The sequence below is a fragment of the Mirounga leonina genome, unplaced genomic scaffold (genome assembly GCF_011800145.1).
Source record: "Mirounga leonina isolate KUSES-001 unplaced genomic scaffold, KU_Mleo_1.0 Mir_177, whole genome shotgun sequence".
Taxonomy (NCBI): domain Eukaryota; kingdom Metazoa; phylum Chordata; class Mammalia; order Carnivora; family Phocidae; genus Mirounga; species Mirounga leonina.
This window is the reverse complement of record NW_023270459.1, coordinates 5,470,079-5,488,623: the sequence shown is the minus strand read 5'-3', so window position 1 is coordinate 5,488,623 and position 18,545 is coordinate 5,470,079. Positions and strand designations below refer to the sequence as shown.

General features: G+C 41.4%; 1 pseudogene; it reads right to left on the bottom strand.

Moving 5' to 3' along the window:
• Nucleotides 1–3,159: 3,159 nt before the first annotated feature.
• Nucleotides 3,160–18,545, bottom strand: part of LOC118022783 — a 39,918-nt pseudogene continuing 24,532 nt past the window's right edge.

Sequence of the window (18,545 nt, the reverse complement as noted above, 5' to 3'; positions counted from 1 at the left end):
AATAAATAAATAAATAAATAAATAAATAAATAAATAAATAAATAAATCTTAAAAAAAACACTGAATAAATAAAAACTAACTAGAGTCACATAATTCAACACATAACAAGGTGAAGGATAAAAAGCACAATTCTTTCAAAGATGCTCACAGGCACATGCACACACACACAAACACAAGCATTTGGTAAAATTCCAGATCCTTTTATGACAAAAATTCTTTTTTTTTTTTAAGATTTATTTTTTTTAAAGATTTTATTTATTTATTTGACTGAGAGAGACAGCGAGAGAGGGAACACAAGCAGGGGGAGTGGGAGAGGGAGAAGCAGGCTTCCCGCGGAGCAGGGAGCCCGATGCGGGGCTCGATCCCAGGACCCTGGGACCATGACCTGAGCTGAAGGCAGACGCCTAAAGACTGAGCCACCCAGGTGCCCCAAGATTTATTTATTTAGAGAGAAAGAGAGAGAGAATGCATGGGGGGGAGGGGCTGAAGGAGAGGAGAGACAAAATTTCAAGCAGGCTCCTGGCTGAGTGGGGAGCCCCATGCAGGGCTTGATCTCACAACTCTGAAATCATGACTTGAACCAAAATCAAGAGCCCATGCTCAACTGACTGAGTCACCCAGGCACCTCTACAACAAAAACTCTTTAGCAAGCTGGGAACAGAAAATAAATACGAATATCCTATTGCAAAGGTCTTCAGCAACAAAGATACATGCATCCTCATTTCTATTCAACAATGTACTAGAGATATTAGCAGAGTAAAACATGTAAGATAAATAAGAGGAATAAAGGATGGAAGAGAAAAGTCAAAATTATCGTTAATCATGTGATAAAATTGTCTAGATAGTAAGCCTAAATTATTATAATAAGAATTCAGCAAAGATGTGCTTTATATAAAATAAATACACAAAAAGCAATTTCATCCCTATATGGCTATGCTAGGCAGACATTTTCTCTTAAAAATATCACTTTATAGGGGCACCTGGGTGGCTCAGTCGGTTAAACGGTTGCCTTCGGCTCAGTCATGATCTCAGGGTTCTGGGATGGAGCCCTACCTTGGGCTCCTGGCTCAGCAGGGAGCCTACTTCTCCCTCTCCCCTCTGCTAGTGCTCTCTTTATCTCTCTCTTTCTCAATGAATAAAATCTTTAAAAATATATATCACTTTATAGTAACAATAAAAATATAGATAAATACATCTCACAAAATACATGCAAGTCTTCCATGGAGAAAAGTATAAGATGTCATTGAGAGACTTAAAGAAAACTGGAAAATGTATGCCATATTCATGAAAGGGAATACTTAATACCATAACCAAAATCAAACTAATCCTCCAATCTACTATATAAGTGCAATGCAACTATACATTAAAATCCCAAAAGGGATTTTCATGGAACTTGATAAGCTGATCCTAAAATTTTATATGGAACAGTAAAGGCTAAGAATAGCCAGGAAATTATTGAAGAAGAACAAGAACATCTAGGTATCAAAGACTTATAGTTAAACTATAATAATTAAGACATTGTGTTATTGAAGCAGTAGACCAATGGAATACACAAAAAGAACATACATAAATGCATAAAAAGAACACAAGACTTAGGAGCACCTGGGTGGCTCAGTTGGTTAAGCCTCTGCCTTCAGCTCAAGTCCTGATCTCAGGGTCCTGGGCTCAAGCCCAGCGTCAGGCTCCCTGCTCCGTGGGGAGTCTGCTTCTCCCTCTCCCTCTGCCCCTCCCCCCCACTTGTGCACCCTCTCTCTCTCTCTCTCTCTCTCTCAAATAAATAAATTTTTTAGAAAAAGAACACAAGACGTAAACATATGTGTGAATTTGACAAATGACAGAAAGGGCACTAAAAATATCAGTGGAGAACAGAAGCTCTTTTTTGTCAACTTCAAATCACATTTTATTATTGGAAAAGTCATTTACATTTTTAGGATTGCTGTCAAATAACAATTTATTTTTTAAAAATCTCAAAATATGTTCTAGAACGTTCAGTAGCAAAGATCTACCAGTGTTACACATACTAAGAAAATCATCAGTCATCATCAGGGAAATACAAACCAAAACCATGATGAGATACCACTTCACACCTGTCAGAATGGCTAAAATTAACAAGTCAGGAAACAACAGATGTTGGTGGGGATGCGGAGAAAGGGGAACCCTCCTACACTGTTGGTGGGAATGCAAGCTGGTGCAGCCACTCTGGAAAACTGTATGGAGGTTCCTCAAAAAGTTAAAAAGGATACAAAAATACTGATTTGAAGGGGCACATGCATCCCAGTGTTTATAGCTGCATTATCAACAATAGGCAAATTATGGAAAGACCCCAAATGTCCATCATCCATCAGTTAATGAATGGATAAAGAAGATGTGTGTATATATATATATACACAATGGAATGGTTTTTTTTTTTAAGATTTTTTATTTATTTATTTGAGAGAGAGAGAGAATGTGAGACAGAGAGCACGAGAGGAAAGAGGGCAGAGGGGGAAGCAGACCCCCCGCTGAGCAGGGAGCCCAATGCGGGACTCGATCCCGGGACTCCAGGATCATGACCTGAGCCGAAGGCAGTCGCTCAACCAACTGAGCCACCCAGGCGCCCTGTACAATGGAATGTTACTCAGCCATCGAAAAGAATGAAACCTTGCCATTTGCAACGACATGGATGGAGCTAGAGGGTATTACGCTAAGCAAAATAAAGTCAGGCAGAGGAAGACAAATACCATATGATTTCACTTATGTGTGGAATTTAAGAAATAAAACAGATGATCATAGGGGAAGGAAGACAAAAAAAGAGAGGGGGGGATGCAAACCATAAGAGACTCTCAACTACAGACAATAAACTGAGGGTTACCAGAGGGGAGGTGGGTGGGGGATGGGCTAAATTGGTGATGGGTATTAAGGAGGGCACTTGTTATGATGAGCACTGGGTGTTATATGTAGGCTATGAATTATGAAATTCTACTCCTGAAACCAATATTACACTATATGTTAGCTAATGAGAATTTAAATAAAAATTTGAAACAAAAAAGAAAATCTATATTACGTTTCTAGTTGGACTGATTAAAATCTACATGCCTGTAAAGTCAGTGGTTTTGCCTAATGCGGCTCTTATGGATCAAGTAGACGTATAAAAAACAAGTTTGAAAACTTCAAAGAATTTTAAGACAGAATTAATTTTTCACAATTTTCCGAAGTCAGTCATCATGTTTCTTTAGCTTATGGTCTTCAGGATGTACCTGCTTCCACTCATTGATGCAAAAAATTCGGTAAGATCATATTTGCCAATCCTACAAAGTTCAAGTGGATACCTCCACTACTTTGTCAGATATTCACCTGAGAACTTGACAATGGTTTTTTCTTGAAGATTGTAGAGACCAAAGTGGTTTAAGAAGTTCTGACACATCTCTGCAGTCTGGGGTTCTTGCTACCTCAGCCGAAGGATACTTACTTCTCCAGAAACTCCCAAAGCGCAGGCATTGACATTTTGCCTGAGGTCCGATTGAGAATTACAGTAGCAATGAGGAGCTTCCGTGGAGCGTGGAAAAGGGTCTCTTGGACAAAATTAAAAGGTGACCAAGGAGGTATCCACTTCTTAAAGGCTTTGCATCGTGGTGGGAGGCTAAGAACTTCTCTATTTGCTGGAAGAACATAGGCTTGTTTTCCTTTTTTCTGTTTGTGTCCGTGGAACGGTATCTTCTTGACATATTTTCAGAGAAATAGTCTTTCTCAGTTTGCGAGCAGTTGTTGTCCATTTCAGAGCCACATTTTCAAATGTCAGTATGCAAATGTTCCTTCCTTCCCCCAGTTTCTACTTTTGTTTATATTTCCCCAGCTTCTAAAAAGGTTTCCTCACACTTCTCGTTGTGCTTCTTCACTTGAACATAATTTGTTTACAATGCCAGAAGTTATTTGTTCAAAACAAAAATTTGATCCTGAACTCAATGATTTTTTTTCACAAGTCTCTTTTCTTCATTGGTTACATCGAGGGGCTTGTTGCTTGCTCCAGCGTCAGAAATGGAGATAAAACTTTTTTTATCAAGCTGACTTTCTGTACAAGGTTCACTTTCAGCATCTGCCTTATTAAACTCAGATTCTCTTCTCCTATTACTTTGAGCAGAATCTGGAAGACCCTTCCGGCACCCTGTTTTAGTTTTCTTCATTGGAATTCCTTTCAAAATAGCCCCCTTTCCTTTGGACCTTCTAACCTTTCCAGAGTCAACATCATTAACACCTTCATCTTTTTTTTTTTTTAAAGATTTTATTTATTTATTCATGGGAGACAGAGAGAGAGAGAGAGAGAGGCAGAGGGAGAAGCAGGCTCCCAAGGAGCAGAGAGCCCCATGCGGGACTCGATCCCAGGACCCCGGGATCATGACCTGAGCCGAAGGCAGACGCTTAACCATCTGAGCCAACCAGGTGCCCAACACCTTCATCTTCTTTAAAGTTAGCTAATCCCCTGCTCTTTTGCCATTCCAAACTACCACTTGGGAGGGGAGAGGCATCCTTTTTCCACCAGCTTCGTGTCCTGAGGTTCCAGTTTGAATTGTTACTTTGATTTTGCATTTGGGATGTCAGAGGTGCTATGCTGCAGTCTTTATATCTGGACCTGATGCCCCTTTTAGAAGGTTTAGAAACAATAAAATCAAAATCTTCTGGTGTAAGACAAGTCTCTCCATTTTTGTGAAGGTAATTAGCAAGTGCACTTTGGGATCTGAACTTTAGTCCTTGTGGACTAATCAAATATATATCCTATCTTCCTGCTGTTTTCCCCGATCACCTTTGCTTCACAACGCACGGGACAGGCTCGTGGCTTTCTGTCGTGGTAGTACCACCAATCTGAGCAGAAGCAATGGATTCTTGCAGCACAGGATTCCACTCGCTGCTGCTTTTTATCCCCATGTGTTTCTCATCTCCTTCCACTCTTTCCAATGCCAGAGCAACACCTTCCTCACAGAGGTCACAAGGTTGGTCTGGGGCTAAGCACCCACTGGAGGTGACCAAGAGGGCAGCCTCACAGTCCCCCAGGCTCAGACCCACCCTTCCAGCCGTGCCCTTCAAATGGGTTCGGGGGGCAGCAATGGGACCGAGAAGGTGCGATGCCTTAAGAGCGGAGCAGAACAAGATGCGAAAACTTCCTCAGCTCAGGGCACTAGGCTGAAACCCAAAGTCAAGGCAGTGCAAGTCTGTCGGACTGCACAGCTGCTTTCCGGCCACCCCCTCGGTCACAGCTGCCATCGCATAGCTCAGCCAATCAAATCCCACAGAAGCTCTTTAATAAACAGTGTTAGGAGCACTGATCAACACAGAAAATCATGAAAAGTTTATCCCTACCTCAGATCACAGAAAATTGATTTTGCAGGTGAATTGAAGTTCTGAATGTGAAAAGCAAGACTTTAAATTTTTAGAAGAAAATATAGGAAAATAGTTTCATGACCTCAAGATAATTTTCTTTAACAAGAGGGGGAAAGCCACAAACCATCAAGAAAAGACGGCTATGTGTGATTACATTAGAATTTAAAGTTCTATGTAACAGAAGTACCAGCAACAAACTGAAAAGACAGGCACAGAATGAGGGCTTTCTGCAACACATACAACTAACAAAGAAATAATAGCCTAGCTATATAAAGAATTCCTACAAATCAATAAGAAAAGAGGGGCACCTGGCTGGCTCAGTCAGTATAGCATGCAACTCCTGGTCTCAGGGTTGTGAATTCAAGCACTACACTGGGTGTAGAGACTACTTAAAAATAAAATATTTTTTAAAAAAAGAAAAACAGGGGCACCTGGGTGGCTCAGTCGGTTAAGTGACTGCCTTCGGCTTAGGTCATGATCCTGGAGTCCTGGGATCGAGTCCCGCATCGGGCTCCCCGCTCAGCAGGGAGTCTGCTTCTCCCTCTGACCCTCCCCCTCTCATGCTCTCTGTCTCCCATTTTCTCTCTCAGATAAATAAATAAAACCTTAAAAAAAAGAAAGAAAAGAAAAACAATTGCAATAGGCAAAGAACAATAGTGTTCACACTCAATAATTACCTAATAACATTAGAAACATGGAGGGATGGGGCGCCTGGGTGGCTCAGATGGTTAAGCGTCTGCCTTCGGCTCAGGTCATGATCCCAGGGTCCTGGGATCGAGTCCCGCATCGGGCTCTCTGCTCCTTGGGAGCCTGCTTCTCCCTCTGCCTCTTTCTCTCTGTCTCTCATGAATAAATAAATAAAATCTTAAAAAAAAAAAAAAAAAAGAAACATGGAGGGATGACAACAGAGCAGGCTTATGACAGCACAAATAGGAAGGAGGGGTAAATTCTCATTCACCAAAGAAAAAGATAGTGCCTGAAACTGAAAAGTCAAGCGATAGCAATGCAAGTATGGTATTTAGAAATATCAGCTAAAAGAACTGAGAGTGTTTGAATGGGGGAGGGGAAGTATTGAAATGAGATAAAGGGAGAGGTGGCAGATGATGCTGTTTTCTACAATGAACCTCACAGAATTATTAACTTTGAATAAAAATTGTAAAGAATGAAACCCAGGAAAGAAAGGAACCCAGAAAAAAAAAGATACCTCATGGGGCAGAAAAAAAAAAAAAACCTTTTAAATTACAACTAATGTTTTCAGAGAGAAAAGATATTTCATCCATGAAACAAGAGTAGGAATTATAGAAAAGGACACTCAAAAAACATATAAGAAAGGTACCTGGGTGGTGCAGTCGGTTAAGCATCTGACTCTTGGTTTCGGCTCAGTTTGTGACCTCAGGGTCATGAGATCGAGCACCGTAGGGAGCCCCACGGTGAGTCTGCTAGAGATTCTCTCTCTCCCTCTGCCCCTCTCCCCACACACTCTCTCTCTCTCTCTCTCAAATAAATAAATCTTTTTTAAAAAAATAGGAAAATCTCCAGGAAATCAACAATTTGAAGACTTCATAGAAAAGAATTTAAAAAGTTAAGTCAAGAAAACTTTCCAGAAGGGAAGAGAGAGAAAGAGAAATAACATGTCTCAAACTGATCTCTTTATCTTAATCTCAGAACTGCTTATCCCATCATCTTCCCCATATCTGTAAATGGCGGGTTCATTCTTCCAGTGGCTCAGGTCAGACATCTTGTAGTCAGGCTTGACTTTTTTATTTCTCCAACACTCTACCTCCAATCCTTCAGAAAAAAATCTGTTGGTGTCACCTCAAAATATATCAAGATTCTGACCACTTACCATCTCCACTGGTCCATCCTGGTTATAAGGATTCATCATCTTGTTGGTTTAGTACAACAATGTCCAGACCAACCTCTTTGCTTTAGGCTGTGCACTCCCACTGCCTATTTGCAATACAGCACTCAGAATTATTTTAAAATAGAAGTCGGGGTGCCTGGCTGGCTCAGTCGGTTAAGCGTCTGACTCTCAATCTCAGCTCAGGTCTCAATCTCAAGGTGGTGAGTTTGAGCCCTGCACTGGGATCCACACTGGGCATGGAGCCTACTTAAAAAAATTTTTTTTAATTAAAAAATAAAATAAAAACCAAATCAGGTCACTCCTGTGTTCAAAATGTACCGGTGATTTCCTATCTTAGAGTCAAAGTCTTTACAGTGGTCTACAAGACCCTACAGAATCTGGCTCCCTCCTATCTTTCTGACTCATTTGTTACTCTCTTTTTCTTACAGCAGAACGGACCCTGGGCTTCACAAATAAACAAGGTTGTACTGTGCACTGCCAAAGGGGCTGAAAGATCACTAACCAAATTGCTAAAGGGCTTGCTTCATCCCTGCTCATCTCTATGAGCACTGACATTGCATGGTGTGCAAAGTTAAAAAAAAAAAAAAAAAAAAAAAACGTTTTTTCCCCCCTCAAGCATAATTTCTAGGCAATATCTTGTTGGAACCCTAGGGTCCCACAACCCCCAGTCAACCCCCTGGATTTAGTCCTCCTGTTTTGCTTTCTTTGGACTCATCAATGTCTTAATTATTTTTCTCCTGTATTATCTTTAAAAACATTCTTAGAGTAATCTTTCCATGGGCATTAATGTATGGATGCTTACTTAAAAATAGTTGTTGCAGACTTCTTTAAATTAGTGCTTTTACCACTTTTGAAACAATACAAGAAACTTGTCTCTGCCTCTTGCCTTTTTCTGCCTTTTTTTTTTTAAGATTTTTTATTTATTATTTGAGAGAAAGAGCACAAGCCGAAGGGAGGAACAGAGGGAGAGAGAGAAGCAGACTCCCCACAGAGCACAGAGCCCACCTCAGGGCTCCCTCCTGGGATCATGACCCAAGCGGAAGGCAGGTGCTTAACCAACGGAGTCATCCAGGCACCCCCTACTCTTGCCTTTTTTTCTATACATTGTTGTCATATGTTCTACTTCTGTATATAGTACAAATTTTATAAAACATTATCATTATTGTTTTCTAAATAAGAAATATTCCTTTCTATTTCTCACATATTTTTTTCTTTCTGGTGCTTTTCATTCCTTCCTGCAGTGTGTGCTTCTATCTGAAGCCATTTTCCTTCAGCCTGAGGAAATCCCCTTTATTTCACTTCTTTGAAGGATATTTTTACTGGATATATAATTATAGGTTGGGTTTTTTCCAGCACTTCAAAGATGTTATCCATTCTCTTGGTCTTCCTTGGTTTCTGTTGAAAACCCAGCAGTTCTCCCAGGGACTTCTGCCTAATGGCTCACTAGCCTGACCCATGTCAAATGGTCACCCCAGGCTTCAAGGCTGAGAATCCTAGTATTTCCTTATTTCCAGCCTCTATTGTAGAGCAAGGTAGGGAGAAGGGAGTTGGACTCGGTGTCATAGGAAGTAAATGAAAATATATGAGTGTTGCATTGGTGGTATCAGAAGAGATGTATTCAAAAGACATTGTCTGGGAATGATCTATAATATAAGGTAGCTGTTTGAATGTGGAGGGAAAATTAAAGGATAACCCTAAGGTGTGTAGACTGAGTAACTGAAAGAATAAGGATAAAATTCATGGAAATGTGAACATCCAGAATACCTTATTTTGGGGAAAAGAGGAGTTTGGTTAAAACCTGATGAGTTTGAGAGATTGACAGGCATAGACCTGCTACTGATTTTTCATGTAGATATTGTATCCAGCCATCTTACTAGCTCTGATGGTTGGATTTTTCAGTTAATGGTCATGGATTTTTTAGGTCAAACAATCGTAGTATCTGCAAATGATGACAGTTTTTGTTTTCATGTCCATATTTTTATACTAAAAAAAAATTTCAGGCATTGCCTCTCCACAGCATTGTGATAAGTCATTCTGATGCTTCATCTTTTTATATGTTATTTTTTTCCTTTCTATAACCTGTTATGATTTTCTCTTTATCCCTGGAAGTCTAAAATTTCATGACTTGGTGTGAGTCTTTTTTTTTTTTTTTTTAATTATCCATTGAGAGAAGTACTGAGATGGGTCATTTTAACTTAGAGATTTTGGTTTCCTGAATTAGCTAATTATATCTCTCCTCAGCTTTTTCTGATTTCACTTTCTGGAACTCCTCTCATTTGAATGTTAAACCTCATGAACTGATTTTCACTCTGATTCTCTGTGTTCCCTCTCTCTCTCTGTCTCTCCTCCCCACCCCCACCCCCCACCCCCCGTCACCCCTGGTTAAGGGTTCCCTTGTTAATGGCAATGTAGGAAGATCTTGAATTCACCTCCTCCATGGATACACCAAACCTATACCTATTTATAGAGTAATTCCTCCTAAAAAAGAACCAAGGGCTGGCTGAAAGTGACATCCAAATGGAGATTTCCAGGAGGCAGTTGAATAGGTTTAGGGGAGGAATTTGGGCTAAAGATACATATTTAGAGGACAAAGTGTAGATGTTATTTAAAGTCTGGAACAGAGAACAGATCATCTAGTAAAGATTTCTACCTGGCAGGGGTGCCTGGGTGGCTCAGTGGGTTAAGCGTCTGCCTTGGGCTCAGGTTGTGATCCCTGGGATCGAGCCCTGCATCGGGCTCCCTGCTCAGCAAGGAGCCTGCTTCCCCTTCTCTTTCTGCCTGCCTCTCTGACTGCTTGTGATCTCTCTCTGTCAAATAAATAAATAAAATCTTAAAAAAAAAAATTTCTACCTGGCATTTCTCTGCATATAAAAGGGTTACAGAGAGTGCCTGGGTAGCTCAGTTGGTTAAGTATCTGACTTGATTTCAGTTCAGGCCATGATCTCAGGGTCATGGGATCGAGCCCTGCATTGGGTACCATGCTCAGCACGGAGTCTGCTTGAGATTCTCTCTCTTCATCTCCCTCTGCCCTTCTGCCCCTCCCCCACTCACATGCTATAAATAAATAAATAAATAAATAAATAAATAAATAAATAAATAAATAAATAAATAAATAAATAAAATCTTCAAAAAAAAGAAAGGTTATGGTGAACCAAGATGTGGCAGCCCAGGGCGGCCTTGCTGATCCCAGGGTGACAAAACAAGGGGTTATTTCCTGTGTAGGCCCTGATGTGAGAAAGTTTCAGAAGTGGAAATGTAAAGAATGGGAATACAGAGAAGAGACCCAAAGACTGAATCATGGTGTACCCAAAATTTAAAGGTTGGGGCAATGAGGAAAAGCCAGCAAAGGAAAATGCAGAAGAGTAAACAGTGATGAAGGAAGTGAGCCAAGACAGCGTGTTCTCTGAAGCCAAGGGTTTATGGTGTTTGAAGAAGGAAGGAGTGACTGTGTCAGATGCTGCGGGCTGGTCAAGCAAGATGAGGTCTGAGAAATGAGCACTGGATTTAACAACACAGGGTCATTGGTGACCTTGGCAAGAGCCACTTCAGCAGAAGGGAGTGGAGGGGCTGAAAGCCTGTGTGCATTCAAGGAAGAACAGGACAACTCTCTCAAGGAGTTTTGCTCTAAAGGGAGGAGAGAAGTAAGTCATCATTAGCGAAGGATACAGGGTAAAGAAGTTTGTTTTGTTTTGTTTTGTTTTCATCTTACAATGGGTGATATTACAGCATATGTATATGGTGATGGGAATGATCCAGTAGATAGGGAAAAGTTGAAGATACAGAACAGGGAAAAACTGCTGGAGCCAGATGCTTGAGAAGGTAAAGGAAGATGGCAGCCAAAGCTACAGGAGGGAAGGCAAAGCAGTCCCTGTGTAGACGAGGTGTAGACAGGGTGATGGGAAGTCCACAGGTTCTCTCCCACTGTTGGAAGTGGAATGAGAGAGAAGGGATATGAGGTTTCAGAAAGAGGAGAAGTTGTTAAATTGTCATCTAGGTGAAATCCACTGCCTTCTTCTCTCAACTCTGAATCCAGAGAAACCGAGCTATTTTAAGGACCTGCTGCTCTCGGTACACTATCTGATGAAAAGGGTTCTTATGTGTTTATATTTCGTACCTAATCTTTACCATGAGATAACAGAAGTGATGAACATTCCTTACATAAAGTAAGGTCACTGTACTCCCCATGGTCTCTGCTCTCAACTGCATAGTTTAAAAGCTACTTATACTGAAATCATCCTTATACACGTCAAACCCATTACTTTAAGAAGCTAGCCTCTTCTAAGGAGATGAGCCTAATAATCTGTATGAATGAAACCATGTCCCAGTTTCTCTATAAAGTATGTAAAGAGCAGAACTATGATTTAATGCCATGTGTGTTTTAAATACTATACCTTAAAATGCATCATGTTCACATAAACAACTATATGGCAGCCTGGAAATTCAAGAGCAGATAATACAGCTTTCAGCATCAGTCGAAAATCTTCATTTCCTCCACGCCAGCCCTGTTTCTACAGTCCATTCGTATAGGATGTATGAATAGCTTCCATAAATATGATGCTTCTGAGTGGATTTTCTCCACCCTGGTTGGTGTTGGGGTTAGGGGACCAAGACACTCTAAGAGCCAAGGAAAGGTATGTATCCTGCTCCCCCTCCCCCACCACAGACACACACTAAGATTGTAAGTAAATATACTGCAGACAGAAGCTGCTCTAGACCAACAACCAAGATCCCAGAACTTGGATCCCATCCCTCACTACACCTACACCTACATACACACACACACACCCTTGGATCCCATCCCTCACTACACCTACACCTACACACACACACATACACACACACACACCCCAAGGAGCAAGGGCTTGATCAGCTACAGTGAGGATCTGGTCTGGACCAGGCTGTGATGTGACCTTCAGTTCTGTTTCTAACTAGCTCACATGGCTCTGTCTGATGACCGCTTTGGGCCTAACAATATTAATTTCCACTCTGCAGGGGTGCTGAGACACAAAAGACTCGATGAATGTTAATTATTATTATTATTACTTAACTTCTCTAAGCCTGTTTCCTAATCTTTACAAATGCAATGGCTCCTAATACCAGCGCCCCTTTCCCTGAAGGGCTGCAGTAAGGATCCTGTGAAATCACATACACCAAGTATGGGCAAATTACAAGATGTTCATAGGAGCAAAAGAGGCTGCAGGAGACATGAAAGGGTGGGAGTGATAAGATCATTTATTGAGGGCACCTGGGTGGCTCAGTCGGTTAAGCATCTGCCTTCAGCTCAGGTCATGATCCCAGGGTCCTGGGATCGAGCCCCGCATCGGACTCTCTGCTCAGTGGGAAGCCTGCTTCTCCCTCTCCCACTCCCCCTGCTTGTGTTCCCTCTCTCGCTGTCTCTCTCTCTCTCTGTCAATTAAATAAATAAATAAAATCTTTAAAAAAAAAAATAGAAATGCCTGGGACATTCCACCAAGGATTCTGATCTTTAGATCTGGGTTTGAATCCAGAAACTTACATTTTAATAAGCTTCCCAGGTGATTCTGATACCACCAAGTACTAAGGACCACCACTGCAGCCAGTCCCAGGGGGCAGCCCACTGATCTTGAGCTTGTGCCTACAGAGAAGACTCCTAGTACTAGCTTCATGCTGAGCTGAGCCTCCCGCTCACCCCCAGCACGCCATAGGCTGGTGTCTGCAGTGGTCTGTGTCTCCACTCGAAGCCACTGGTTGTAAAAACGGAAAGCTGGCTTTGCAGGAATATAATTCTTATTAAATGATTATACCACGAGCAAGAATGCCGAAAATCCTGATATGAAACACTGTTAGGAATAAGATGAATGGGAGAATCTGCCACGCATTTGCATTTTTGGTCAGAAACAGGGAAGTGTACAAGGTGTACCAAATGTTTTAAAACTGTACAAATCTTTTGAGCCAGCAATTCAACTTCCAAGAAAACCATGCTTAGGAAATACAGAGATGTGTGCAAAGCTGTATGTACAAAGATATTCACCACGCCCTATATATAATAAAAAATCATTTAAACACCTCATCTGAACATTGTAAACTGGCTAGAAAAATAATGGAACCATAAAATAAAATGCTATCTAACTACTACTACTAACTACTCTTAGAACCCATATTCTAAAAAAAATATTTATTGGGGCACCTGGGTGGCTCAGTCGGTTAAGCCTTGACTCAGATCGTGATCCCAGGGTCCTGAGATTGAGTCCCACATCGGGCTCCCTGCTCTGCAGGGAGCCTGCTTCTCCCTCTGCCTCTGCCTCTGCCTCTCTCTCGCTGTCTCTCATGAATAAATAAATAAAATCTTTTAAAAAATTAAATTAAAAAATAAAAAATATTTATTGACAAAGAAAAATGTTCATGATACATCGTTAAGTAGATAGCTGGTTACAAAATAACATTAGTATTATATGTAACAAATATACACTATTTGCTTTATGTACGTATTTATATATTTACATATATATTAACGCAAACACTTATTTACCAAACATGGGAGGGAGTTGGAAGGATACTGGTTAAACTATTAAGAATCCTTCCACCCACCCCTGATTACAGATGACAAAATCTACTAATGGATGCTAAAACTAGTGGACAAAGGTTTAAAGACAAATAAGATTTGCATAGTCTCAAAGATATTGATTAACACAAAGGGAAGATAGTAACTTTATGGTGGAGAAACCCAGAAGATACCACAATAACCAAGTGATCACAGTTAACAAAGCCAGTAGAAAGATACGTCAAGATCATGAACCCTTGGATATGATGTGCTAAGAAAAGCACTTTTCTCTGGTATTCTTGCCAACGGTACATAATGTAATTGCAATCATGTAGGAACGCCTAACAAACACAAATCAAGTTCTATTCTACAAAATAACCAGACAGTACTCTTCAAAAGCGTCAAGGTCAAGAAAGACCGGGGAACCATCACAGACTGAATGAGATTAAGGAGACACAATGATTAAAAGCACTGTTTCATTCTAGATGGGATCCTGGAACAGAAAAAGGACACTAGTGGAAACATGGGTGAAATTCAAGTAAAGACTGTAGTTTAGCTGGTAGTACTGTGTCAATGTCAATGTCCTGATTTTGATCATTATCCTATAATAAATAAAATGTTAACATTAGGAGAAACTGGGTGAAGGATAGACAGGGAACTCTCTGTACTCCTGTATTCGTTTTCTATTGCTGCAGAACAAATTGCCACAAAATTAGCAGCTTAAAACACCACCCATTTATTATCTCACAGTTCCACAGGTCAGAAGTCTGGAGCAGCATGGCTAGATTCTCTGCTCAGGGTCTCACCAAGCTAAAATTCAGGTATCCATGGAGATCATGGTTCTCACCTGGGACTCTGGGTCCGCTCCCAAGCTCACTCAGATTGTCGGCAGGATTCAATTCCTTGCAGTTACAGAAGGATATTCCATTTCCTTGCTGCCTGTCAGCTAGGGGCCATCCTTATCTCCTAGAAGCCTCCCTCTGGTCCTTGCAGGGGGCCCCCCCTTCCATCTCACAGCTAGCCAAAGTGGGTTGAGTCCCCATGCTTCGAATCTCTCTGACTTCAGTCAGAGAAAGCTCTCTGCTTTTAGGGGCTCTGATTAGATTGGACCTACCTGGATAAATAGGGCTAATCTCTCCTTACCTACATCTGCAAAGCCTCCAGGGCCATCACCATAACATCTTCAGAGGATTCTGAGAGTAGGGCGTGGGTATTTTGGGAGGGACCGTTTTCCTACAACTATATTTGCAATTCATCTCCAAGGCGAAAAGTAGTTCAAAATTAAAAATCAAGGGCGCCTGGGTGGCTCAGTTGGTTGGGCAACTGCCTTTGGCTCAGGTCGTGATCCTGGAGTCCCAGGATCGAGTCCCGCATCGGGCTCCCTGCTCAGCGAGGAGCCTGCTTCTCCCTCTGACCCTCCCCCCTCTCATGTACTCTCTTTCATTCTCGCTCTCTCAAATAAATAAATAAATCTTTAAAAAAATTAAAAATCAAAAAGAATGATAATCTTTTGATGTTGATACTTGGGGAAATTTGTTTTTCACTCTTTCTAAGTCTTCTGAGTGGAGTTTATATTTCTGTAGTCATAAAGGGGATTTCTCTGTTGTCTTGAGAATATATATATATACATGCTTCAAAAATGCTGTGACAAGTGAGACTGTATAAGATCATGGGATGCCTGGGTGACTCAGTCGGTTAAGCATCTGCCTTCGGCTCAGGTCATGATTCCAGGGTCCTAGGATCGAGTCCAGCATCGAGCTCCCTGCTCAGTGGGGAATCTGCTTCTCCCTCTCCTTCTTCTGCTCTCCCTGCTCATGCTCTTTCTCTCTCTCTCTTTCAAATAAAATATTTAAAAAAAATAAAAGATCTTGCAATTCCTTGGGATGCCTCGGTGACTCAGTCAGTGAAGCATCTGCCTTCAGCTCAGGTCATGATCCCGGGGTCCTGGGATAGAGTCCCACATGGGGCTCCCTGCTCAGCGGGGAGCCTGCTTCTCCCTCTGCCTGCTCTCCCTGCTTGTGGTCTCTCTCTCTCTCTCTCTGACAAATAAATAAATAAAATCTTAAAAAAAAATAAGGAGAAGATCCTGCGTACTCCTTCACAACCGGACTGGCCCAAGAACAGCAAACAAAAATGCCGCCTGCGAACAACCTCCCTCCTTCTCAGGCAAACACTGCTTGGAATTCAAAGAGAATTCTAAAACTAGCTTTTCCTGTCAAGTCAGTCACTTTGTGACAACATCTTACCTGTCACAGAGATTCCCCTCCATATATTTTCTCAAGATACCTTGTCACTGGAGAAGTCAAAGGCCCTTGAATTGTTTTCATAATAAGTCAAAATGTTTGAGTAGGTTGTTATAAACAAGCCTAGAAATGTCGTTTTCAGGGAGCCTTGCATCAATTTAGACATTGTTATTCATTGAATAATGACAGCATCATGCTGTCTTCCTAAAATTCCAACATAGAGTAATAAGACCAATTACTGGGTAAACTCAGCCCTGAGGAGGCCAAGAGAGTGGATCTTCTCCGCAGTTGTCCCAACGTGGAGGATTTGGAGAAACGGTAGATGTTGTACAAAGGCTGCTGACGATGCAGGGCTCAGTCAGGAGCCTCAAAGTATGAGGGGTGTCCTGAGAAAATGATAAGGTTCATTTTTTCCCCAAAAAAGTGGGGGAAGCATGGATTTAAAGTATTTTTCAGGGATGCCTGGCTGGCTCAGGCCGTAGAGCATGTGACTCTCAATCTCAGGGTCATGAGTTCAAGCCCCACATTGGGTGCAGAGATCACTTAAAAAATAAAAATAAAATATAAAGTATTTTCCAAATACAAAGCAATTGCCCACCCTTCAATAATTCTTCAAGGCATTAACTCTTATTCATTTAATAAATATTTCTTGGTCATTGTTTCAGCACTGGAGATACAATGGTATAGAGCTCGCAGCCTAGTGGGAGAGACAGACATTAAACTAATAACTGCTCAAATAATTACAAAACCATGACAAATGCTCCAAAGGAAAAGTTCAGGGTTCAACAAGAATGTGAGTCTGAAGGATCAGAAAAAAAGGATGCTCTGAAGATGTAAAGTTCTTTTTAATTAAACTTCTTATTTTAAGATAATTATAGATTTACACGCAGTTGTAAAAAATAATAGAACTTTTTTTAACATTCAGTTTTGAGCGTTCTTTATATATTCTAAATACCAGTGCTTTGTTGGATGTGTGGGTTGCAGAGATTTTTTTTTCCCCAGTCTGTAGCTTGTCTTGTCATCCTCTTCACATGAGCTTTAGCAGAGCAAATGTTTTTAACTTTGTGAAGTCCAATTTATCAATTTTTCCTTCTATGGATCATGCTTCTGGTATCGAGTCTAAGAACTTTCTGCCTAGTTCCAGACCCTAAAGATTTTCTCCCATGGCTTTTTCCTAAAAGCTTTTTAGTTTTGCGTTTCCCATTTTGATTATGGGTCAAGTATCATTTTTTGCCAATGGACGTCTAATTGCTCCAACACTCTCTGTTGAAAAGCTATATTTCCTGTATTGAATTGCTTTTGCGCTTTTGTCAAAAATAAGTTGAGTATATGGGCGCCTGGGTGGCTCAGCTGGTTAAGCGATTGCCTTCGGCTCAGGTCATGATCCTGGAGTCCCGGGATCGGGTCCCACATCGGGCTCCCTGCTCAGCAGGGAGTCTGCTTCTCCCTCTGACCCTCCCCCCTCTCATGCTCTCTCTATCTCATTCTCTCTCTCAAATAAATATATAAAATCTTTAAAAAAAAAAAAAAGACCTCTGTAAAAAAATAAATAAATAAATAAGTTGAGTATATTTCTTTGGGTCTATTTCTGGGTTGTCCATTCTTACCCATTGACCTATGTGTCCATCCCTCATCCAATGCCACATTGTCTTGATTACTTTGGCTATATAGTAGGCCTTCATATTTGGGTTAGAGTGATTCCTTCTTATTATTCTTTTTAAAAATCGTTTTAGCTATGCTAGAGCTTGTGACTTCCCATGTAAATTTTAGAATAAGCTTACCTACATCTATAAAAAAAACTTTGCTGGGATTTTAATAGGAATAGAATTAACCCTACAGATCATTCTAGGGAGAAATGACATTTCTACTATGTTTACAGGTCAAGCCCTCGCCTGAGCAATCCCCCCACTCAAACTCCACACCATCTTCATCCACCACTCCTGCAGAGCACAGAAGAAAATGGACCGCACAGGAAATATCCAGCTCTCACGCTCTGGCTCCTGAGGAAAACAAACTGCCCAGATACTGCAGAAAGACTGTCAAGGGGTCACCTCACTGAGTCACCCCAAGAGCATAGAGGCAGGCCTACCCATGCGCAGAGCTGCCCAAGCATGAGCGGGTTGAATGAAAACAACATGCAATATGCAAACACACTCCCAGGAACTTCGCCTACAAAACTAACTCTGAAGAAAACTGACTCAAGGAACAGAGGGAGCCCTGCCCACACTGCTTCTCATGATAGCAAGTCAAAAAGAACATGCATTCAATGAAGCCCAAGGACACGATGAAAATAACAGAATGGTATGAAAAGAAAGATTGTAGGGGTGCCTGGGTGGCTCCAGCAGTTAAGCATCTGACTCTTGATTTCAGCTCAGGTCAGGATCTCAGGGGGGTGAGATTGAGCCCCGAGTGGGGCTCTATTATGAGTGTAGAGCCTGCTTAAGATTCTCTCTCTCCCTCTCTGAGCCCCTCCCCCCCCACTGCTTATGCACACACGCTCGGAGGAAGGAGGGAAGGAAGGAAGGAAGGAAGGAAGGAAGGAAGGAAGGAAGGAAGGAAGGAAGGA